Source organism: Elaeis guineensis, chromosome 12 (assembly GCF_000442705.2).
Source record: "Elaeis guineensis isolate ETL-2024a chromosome 12, EG11, whole genome shotgun sequence".
NCBI lineage: Eukaryota > Viridiplantae > Streptophyta > Magnoliopsida > Arecales > Arecaceae > Elaeis > Elaeis guineensis.
This window is the reverse complement of record NC_026004.2, coordinates 17,376,041-17,385,768: the sequence shown is the minus strand read 5'-3', so window position 1 is coordinate 17,385,768 and position 9,728 is coordinate 17,376,041. Positions and strand designations below refer to the sequence as shown.

The following is a 9,728-nucleotide window of genomic DNA, read 5'->3' as shown; positions in this document are numbered from 1 at the left end:
AGGAGAGGACGCCGAAAAAGATGCCTGGGGGCGGTTCCATTGAGCGCTCCTTTAAGAATAAGGGTACTGTAAAGACACAGGCCCTTCCTCTAGCGCCAATCTTGTTGGTGCAAAAATTCACCTGCGTCGGAGAGGCTGGAGTCGAGGGAGTTGCGGTCACCGTCGGGACCTGCAAAAGAAGTCTAAACCGGAGGTGGGGTTGCTCCGGCAAGACCCTCCGACACTCAAGTCAGCTCTCTTCCTTAACAAGAATGGCGTGCTCGAATGGAAATTTTAGCAGAGTTTCTAGGTAAAAAATGAGAGCTTAGAGAATAACGTATCTGGGGTCCCCCTTTTATAGGTGGAGGGAGCAACAGACTGATAGCGACGACTGTAACCATCCGGCAGTGGGCTGCCCACGGTCAGGAGGAGTTTGCTGTGAAGAGTAGTGGAATGAAATCGTGGCTATCACCGGGACGTGCCACGTGGAGTCTGTCGCGGGGGGTGGAGCGGTGTTCGTTATCGTGGCTTGCCAGAGGATGGAGGAATCGCGTGGTATCCATCGCAGGAAGTGGAGCAGGATCATTGCCATTATTGCGGTCTGCCAGGGAGTGATGGAGCCACGCGAAATCCATCGCAGGAAGTGGAGCAGAGTTGTGGCTGTTGCTGTGGCCTGCTAGAGGGTCCAGGCCTGTCGGCCGAAGTCCGACGGGAGTGTCTGGCGGAGAGGAGGTGGCTAGTTGCCCGTCTGAGAGGAGCTCAGAGTCCGGCTCTCATGGGAGTTCGGACGAAGTCTTCCTTCAGTTGAAGTCGGGGATGAAGTTCGGCTTCCGCGGGAGTCCGGACGGGGTCTTCCAGTAGCTGGAGTTGGAGACGAGATCTGGCTCCCGTAGGAGCCCGGGCGAAGTCCTCCTGCAATTGGAGTTGTGAGTGAAGTCCGACTCCCGTAGGAGTCCGGACGAAGTTTACCTGTGAGCGAAGTCGTGGGCGGAGCCCGGCTCCCGTAGGAGTTCGGGCGACGTCCGCCTGCAGCCGGAGTCGGAACGAGGTCCGGCTCTCGTAGGAGCCCGGGCGGAGTTTTTCCGCAGCTGGAGCTGGAGACAAGATGGCCCCCGTAGGAGCCGGGCGAAGTCCTCCTGCAATTAGAGTTGTGAGTAAAATTCGGCTCCCGTAGGAGTCCGGATGAAGTTTACCTGTAGATGAAGTTGTGGGCGGAGCCCGGCTCCCGTAGGAGGTCCGGGCGACGTCCGCCTATAGCTGGAGTCGGGAATGAGGTCCGGCTCCCGTAGGAGCCCGGGCGAAGTTTTCCCGCAGCTGGAGCTGGAGACGAGAATCTGGCTCCCATTGGAGCCCGGGCGAAGTCCTCCTGCAATTGGAGTTGTGAGTGAAGTCCGACCCCCGTAGGAGTCCGGACGAAGTTTACCTGTATACGAAGTCTGGGCGGAGCCCGGCTCCCGTAGGAGTCCGGGCGATGTCCGCCTGCAGCCGGAGTCGGGAACGAGGTCCGACTCCCGTAGGAGCCCGGGCGGAGTTTTTCCGCAGCTGGAGCTGGAGACGAGATCTGGCTCCCGTAGGAGTCGGCGAGTCCTCCTGCATTGGAGTTGTGAGTGAAGTCCGGCTCCCGTAGGAGTCCGGACGTGTAGTATGAAGTCGTGGGCGGAGCCCGGCTCCCGTAGGAGTTCGGGCGACGTCCGCCTGCAGCCGGGGTCGGAACGAAAGTCCGGCTCTCGTAGGAGCCCGGTGGAGTTTTTCCGCAGCTGGAGCTGGAGACGAGATCTGGCTCCCGTAGGAGCCCGGGCGAAGTCCTCTTGCAGTTGGAGTTGTGAGTGAAGTCCGGCTCCCGTAGGAGTCCGGACGAAGTTTACCTGTAGACGAAGTCGTGGGCGGAGCCCGGCTCTCGTAGGAGTTCGAGCGACGTCCGCCTGCAGCCGGAGTCGGGAACGAGGTCCGGCTCCCGTAGGAGCCCGGGCGGAGTTTTCCCGCAGCTGGAGCTGGAGACGAGATCTGGCTCCCGTAGGAGCCCGGGCGAAGTCCTCCTGCAGTTGGAGTTGTGAGTGAAGTCCAGCTCCCGTAGGAGTCCGGACGAAGTTTACCTGTAGACGAAGTCATGGGTGGAGCCGGCTCCCATAGGAGTTCGGGCGACGTCCGCCTGCAGCCGGAGTCGGGAACGAGGTCCGGCTCCCGTAGGAGCCCTGGCGGAGTTTTCCCACAGCTGGAGCTGGAGACGAGATCTGGATCCCGTAGGAGCCCGGGGCGAAGTCCTCCTGCAGTTGGAATTGTGAGTGAAGTCCGACTCCCGTAGGAGTCCGGACGAAGTTTACCTGTAGACGAAGTCGTGGGCGGAGCCCGGCTCCCGTAGGAGTTCGGGTGACGTCCGCCTGCAGCCGGGGTCGGGAACGAGGTTCGGCTCTCGTAGGAGCTCGGGCGGAGTTTTCCGCAGCTGGAGCTGGAGACGAGATCTGGCTCCCGTAGGAGCCCGGGCGAAGTCCTCCTGCAATTGGAGTTGTGAGTGAAGTCCGGCTCCCGTAGGAGTCCGGACGAAGTTTACCTGTAAACGAAGTCGTGGGGCGAAGCCCGGCTCCCGTAGGAGTCCGGGCGATGGTCCGCTGCAGTCGGAGTCGGGAACGAGATCCGGCTCTCGTAGGAGCCCGGGCGGAGTTTTCCCGTAGCTGGAGCTGGAGACGAGATCTGGCTCCCGTAGGAGCCCGGACGAAGTCCTCATGCAATTGGAGTTGTGAGTGAAGTCCGGCTCCCGTAGGAGTCCGGACGAAATTTACCTGTAGACGAAGTCAGTGGGCAGAGCCCGGCTCCCGTTGGAGTCCGGGCGACGTCCGCCTACAGCCGGAGTCAGGAACGAGGTCCGGTTCTCGTAGGAGCCCGGGCGGAGTTTTTTCGCAGTTAAAGCTGGAGACGAGATCTGGCTCCCGTTGGAGCCCGGGCGAAGTCCTCCTGCAATTGGAGTTGTGAGTGAAGTCCGGCTCCCGTAGGAGTCTGGACGAAGTTTACCTGTAAACGAAGTCGTGGGCGGAGCCCAACTCCCGTAGGAGTTCGGGCGACGTCCCGCCTGCAGCCGGAGTCGGCAACGAGGTCGGCTCTCGTAGGAGGCCCGGGCGGAGTTTTCCCGCAGCTGGAGCTGGAGACGAGATCTGGCTCCCGTAGGAGCCGGGCGAAGTCCTCCTGCAATTGGAGTTGTGAGTGAAGTCCGGCTCCCGTAGGAGTCCGAACGAAGTTTACCTGTAGACGAAGTCGTGGGCGGAGCCCGACTCCCGTAGGAGTCCGGGCGACGTCCGCCTGCAGCCAAGTCGGGAACGGAGGTCCGGCTCCCGTAGGGAGTCCGGATAAAAATCTAGTAGTTGTAGGAATCTATCGTTGGAGAAGTTCAGCCGTTGGCGAAGTCCGGGGCAGTTCGGATGGAGTTAAACCTGGCTGGAAGAAGCCTAGAAGGGGATTCGGGGAACAGCTGATAGTCGTGGAAGGTCGGCTGGTGGTGGAGCTCAGTGAGCACTTGGGGCGGCTTAATAGATGACTGGGGGAACTCGTGTTGAAGGGGCTCGCGGTGGTGCAGTGGGAGCTCGTACGTCGGGGGAATTCAGTCAGCACGTGAAAAATTCGGCTGTTGGGGAAGTCCGGAGAGATACCATCTGCAGTCGAAAGCCGGAGGAGTTCTGGGAGGGTCAATCCTGTCAAGAACTTCGGCTGAGGGTATTTCATACCCAACAAATATTATTAAATAAGGTACGATCAAACACCATACACCAAATATGGTAAATTTCCATGTAGTGTCGGTTTTGGTGTATGTTTAGATTCCAAAGCTTTGATACAACCAGGCAAGGATGATAATTGAAGCCGATCCATTGAGTGCCCAACTCAACTCAAATGCGACAGATTTTATTCGATCCAATTAAAATTTAAAATAAATATTCATTCTAGATAAAATATTTAAAATAATTTTAAATTTTCTATAGATAATGATATGTCTTGCTTCGAATCCGACACAATATAGCTTAATCTAAATATTTTTTTTAAAAAATATAATTATTTTATAATATTTATGTGATAAATTTTTCTTTTCACTTATCTAAATTATTTTATTTATCCAATCTGATTTGACCCGCACCACTATTTGAGCTGACTTGACTTGAGGCGAATACAGCATGGATATAAATATGGAGTTTTTCATTATGAAATAAGTACAGATATTGACCGGCTTAATCAATATTTCACACATCACCATCCCTACAACCAGGGGGAACAAAAGGTTCCACAAAGATATCTTGTTAAAAGACATAACTCACAAGGATAAGGAAATGAATTTGATTGAGATGTACCTACAATTCAATTACCCCTCAAATGGCTTACAATCACAATTCATTCTACTAAATACCAGACACAGAACTCCGATGGCTGCATCATGCATAAACTCATACGTGCACAACTGTGAAAGGCCATTCTATTTTTGCTTCCCATATGGCAAAAATACCATCTACTTGAAAACTGTAGGAATGCAGTATTCCTAAAGATTCACCTTGAAAACAAGAATTTAAAAAGAGCCTCGTTTATCAAGAGCGACAACTAGCTTATTTGACTATATAACAAATTACAATATGATAATTTTATTGTTCAATGAAAACAGAACATATTCAGCAAAGGTCCCAAGCAGGTCTCGCCAGTATTCCGAAACAAAAGACATTACAAGCTCCTTCAGACGCACCTTTACACCCACTTCATGACAAGGATATAGCATTAAAACAGGAAGATATTTAAAGTCACTCAAAATGGAAAAAGGTTCATCTACCAAAGCTTTATACAATTCTACATATAATGTAGTTATGACTCCTTGTAGAAATTAACTTTGTTACCCACGTTGCAGCCACCCAGAATCCTATGGATGACAGCATTTGCCAGTCCTTGGCAAGCAAATTGGTCGCTGAGTGATTTCTCTGCAATTCGAAGTGATGAGAGTGCCTGCGCTGCTAGACACCCTGCAGAAATATCTGCTATTTGACCTGTCTCCTCATAATACGATGCTTGTAAACATCTTGCATGCATCTCAGAAGGCATTGACTGTCCAAGCACCCAATCATTCCACTCCACACAGGTCCATATGCATCAGTGGTCCATCCCAATCCCTCACCAGAATATTTTGTGAAAATCTGATAGCCCATTAAAAGGTCAAAATTGTTAGAGTGATCCCCAGGGTTATATCTTTGATTACTGTTCAGCATGAAATGACAGGGTTCATCTGCATCTTCCCCTAGAAGGACATGCAGAGCAACAGCCTCCGCTGTTTAAGCACATTCCTTATCAAGTGTTGTTCTTCTTCTTTTTTCTCCTGTTTTTTCTTCTCCAATTCAGAGCATAAGGCTGCAGAGGTTGCGAGTGCTTTCTCCAGGCGCCTCTTTTTCTTCTCGGCCTGCTTTAGGCGATCCAGTTCCTCTTTGGCCTGCTTCTTCTTCCCTTTCTTCAGGACAGCACCTGCTTGACCATAGCAAACTTATTCCATGATTCCTCTTTCTAAAAATACTGGTCTCAGCTTAATATCCTTGAAATGACTATTAATGAAATAGAATCATTTCTAGTACCATCTGCCGAAAACTTACAAAAGTTGCTGAACTCTTCTGAGCAAGAAACTACTTCAACAGTTACCACCATAATGCTACACCCATTCAGGTCTGTAGGAGTATCTCATTTTGCGAACAATACAATCCCAAAAGGAAACAACAGGAGAAAGGAGGAGAGTAAAATGATAAGCTCTAAGTAGTGCTTCTCTGGTGGCCTTTTTCCCAGACTTCTTGCAGCCCAACCACTGCCCATCTTAATACCACCAAAATGTACAAGTATGGATCTCAACAATATGATGGCAAGGATTAAAATATTCAATCGAACAGCTCATATTGCATTCCTACTGCATACAAGCAAAAGAATGTGAACATCAAAATCTCCAATAAACACCATCTTCCTCATCACAAAATTTCAATAAAAAGTAGACTCATGTGATAGTATAAGTGTAAAAGAAAAAGGTGAATATTATTTCAAAATGCTTCTCCATCATATGCAAGCTACCAGGCCTACCAGGCAAGCTTGCTCAAATAGATCAAGCTATGGTAAATGCTCTTTCTTATCTCTGCTACACAACAACTCTTACAAGTTAGCCAAGTAATTCAGAACTGTTCTACTTTAAACTATTTTTTTTTTTCACATATCTAAAAACAACTTAAAATCCATTTGTTGTGATTTGAAATGCTTCAACTAGATGCACAAAGAGGTTATTTCGACAAAGTTAAAATGAAAAACATAAAAAACATTGGATGAATTGGTTTTTACTGGGATCATTGGATGAATTAGTTAGGAAGTGCTGCAATAGTTTTATTTGTGTGAGAAGGTTAAAATTCAAAAATATATGAACAATTATATGGTTTTTCATATTCTATGAATGATGGAATTCAAAAATTGAGCTCATCACATTACTAACTAATTTGTATCAAAGTTGAAGGTCCTTGCACCATAAGAGATATTATTATCAGACAAGCTTTAATATATGTACATCAAGATTTGCTATCTCAATACCAGACTCTTTATCGATATCATCCTATTATAGTGTCGGTATGCGGTATAGTATGACATAGCTAGGTGTATTAAGTATCGTACCATATAAGACTATGTACCGATCCGGTATGGTATGAGACTATGTATCTGTCCGATATGGTATGTTTGGTATGGTATATGGTGTTGACTAATATGGGAAACCTTGACCATTAGGGAAAAAAACACTAAGAGGAGTTGAATGCAATTGATAATATGAAAAGAAACAAAAAGCACATGAGAACTACAACAGAAAGCGTGGACTAATAGACATCTGCCTCCCTTAGGTTAATCTTAACCTCATTTGGACAACATCATCTCAATCCATCTTTTTGACATAGAAAACTAAAAGTGGTATTACTTCCTACTCTCCCCTCCTTCCTATTAACCTTCAATTCTGGAGCATAAGAAAAAAATCAACGGACAACCCACCTTCAATCCTACAAGCGTACCAGTGGTGATGATCCATGCATAAGATTATCACATGACAAACAAAGAAAGTTGTAGCTGAAGTCATGAACAAACTCCATGATGCAAAGGAGATAATTTTTGTTCTCAGGGTTTATTGTCAGATGGGATTTGACCTAGAAGGGAAGCTGCCAACTGCAAAATTCAAAGATCCCCTCCAGATTCCCAGAAGAGTGCAGCTATGTTTCTAGAAGAACCCCGCACATAATATCAATCCAATGTCAGAGGAAAATACTCTCAAATGTAGACTCACATGGTTATTGAACCAATCATGATTAACTAATGCCTATCCATGACACATCAGCTTTGAAATAAACATCGAAGCATGTTCGATGCTATACCTCTGAAGATCTTTACAAATAACAGCTCTTATAAGGTAAATTTTGTCTTCCATTTATTGCTTAGTTTCACTTAGATACTAATTGCAGTAAGTATTTGAGATCTAAAGTATTTGCTTCATCTTCATACTATATGAAAATTCCTCAATGGAATATGCTCTTTAATGTTCTTCTAAGAAGTTCAAGTTGACCTAGCAAATTAGTGTCAAAATGTTGCAGAAGGATCCGCTTGCAATGAAATTTTGCAAAAGCAATCATATGCAGCCCAGCCCTATTGCCAAAGAAAAGATTCAGCAGCACTGTCATGCCATATGGCATCAAAGAATTGATGCGATCCACAGGGTCAGTGTGATTTGTAATGGGTCGTCATGTAAACATAAATCCCACTGTAACACATAGCATGCTAAGAGTCCAGTTTTTTTCTGTTGTTTCCCGCTTCAAGGCAAAGTACAACTTTTTTTTTGCTTTTTTGCAATGTTCACTTCAGTATTTCACTCTATTTGTTTCGCCTTTTCCCTCCTAAATCAGTGAAAGGGATCAAGCAGAATATTCTGTTCTAGCTGACTAAACTTGGATTCCTATATGGTTATTTAGTTTCTTAATTCTATGGTAAATTCACATCTGTTATTCTTCCTACCCCTTCTCATCAAGCCTTTCCCACCAAAAGTCTTAACCGTGACTAAGTCTATAGGAATCCTCATTTTTGCTCTAACGATTTTAAATTGAATCCAATCCACTACTTCATCCTTAAAGATCCCAACTTTATATGCAAGCAATATTCCTATTTCTCTGAGCATCACAATTTCGGCCTCCGATTGTCAAAAGCCTATTGCCCAAGCATTTGACCCTCAAATCCTACCTTCATTCTTCTACAAACTATAACCGTCATCACAATTACCAGCACTCCAATTTCCACCGAAAAACCCTAGAATTCCTCCACTTGAAACCTGAATTCTAATCAACAACACTCGAAAAGCATGGAACAATTCAAATAACCCGAATGCGTACAAACTTCGAATATACCACTCCACCGCAGCAATCTAAACCCTCAACAAACCTTCCTAACTGTGAGACCCAGATGTACCCATGATAATTAAGAAAAAAATAATTTTTATCCAACAAACACCCACCCCCCGACCCCCCACCACAAAAAAAAGCCAAAAAACAAAAGGAAAACTAGAGAGTACTGAGATACCTGCCCAAGTCGGCGAAGAAACAGGCGAATCCAAGCCCCCTCGTGGTCATATCAAGCTGAGAAACCAACGAGATCGAATGGAATTCCCTTGGGCGTGGAGTCTTTGGATTCAATCCTACCCTAACAAAAATCAGCTGAGAGAGAGAGGAGTGATTGAGGGATTTTAGAAATCGATGACATACCAAGGGCGTGAGCGATGACGACGGCTCGAAGGGACGAGAATGGCATTTTGGTTATTTCTGATGTCAATATCCCATGCCGGCTTCCAGATATACTGCATACAAATTTCTATAGGACGCAACGTACCGGCGGTAGAGATTGTTCGGAGGGGTCAATCGAACGGTGATCTTGATTGTCCGTGTGTATATAACTATGCGGACGATTCCTTCCGCCGTCTTTCCTTCTTTCTTTATTTTTATTTTTGATCCGCTGCGGATTGGCCTAACAAGGAAGGATCCCTTGCCGCTCGAGATCTCAGACCCATTAGCCTACTTAACAGCTTATGCAAAATCATTTCTAAGGTATCATCTTGAAGACTTGCTTTGTTTCTGTGATGGCCTGGTCTGAGTAATGAATTTTAACCCGTCAAAATTTAAAAAAAAAATATTACTTCTTGAATTAATTTTGATGATTACAAAGCATTTGAAGGGGTACTAATGATTTTCGCTTGAAAAAGACTTATTGCTCTTCAGAAGCAAAATCGTAATTTTATCAAATTCTGATTTGAAAGCATCAAGTGATAGAACAAAAGATTTGTGATCCATTGGTGAAAATTTTATTATTTTTGGACTTATATTTTGAAAGATATTCATGTTTGAAAAACATGAGTCGACTCATGACATGTGAGATGATTGGCACGCTGAATTTTTGGCCGGCACAAACTTGGCACACCCTGTGAGTCGACCCATGAGTCGACCCCCAAGGCATGAGTCGACCCATGAGTCGACCTCTGTGGGTTTTGGGCTAATTTTACAGAACCTTGCTTCCCGTTTGGTTTTCTGGTGTTTTTCCACAGAGGTCGACCCATGAGTCGACCCCCAGGCATGAGTCGACCCATGAGTCGACCCCTATGACGGGATTGTTCTGCAACGGCTAGTTTTTAATCCATTTTAAGTGCTTTTAATGCTCATTTATTGTGGTCTAACGGCTCTATTTCAGCCCAGAAT

At 46.4% G+C, this 9,728-nt stretch overlaps 1 pseudogene; it reads right to left on the bottom strand.

Annotated features, from left to right (window-relative positions):
- Positions 1-4,574: 4,574 nt before the first annotated feature.
- LOC105054965 (uncharacterized) lies at positions 4,575-8,783 on the bottom strand (annotated as a pseudogene).
- Between the last annotated feature and the right edge of the window lie 945 nt (positions 8,784-9,728).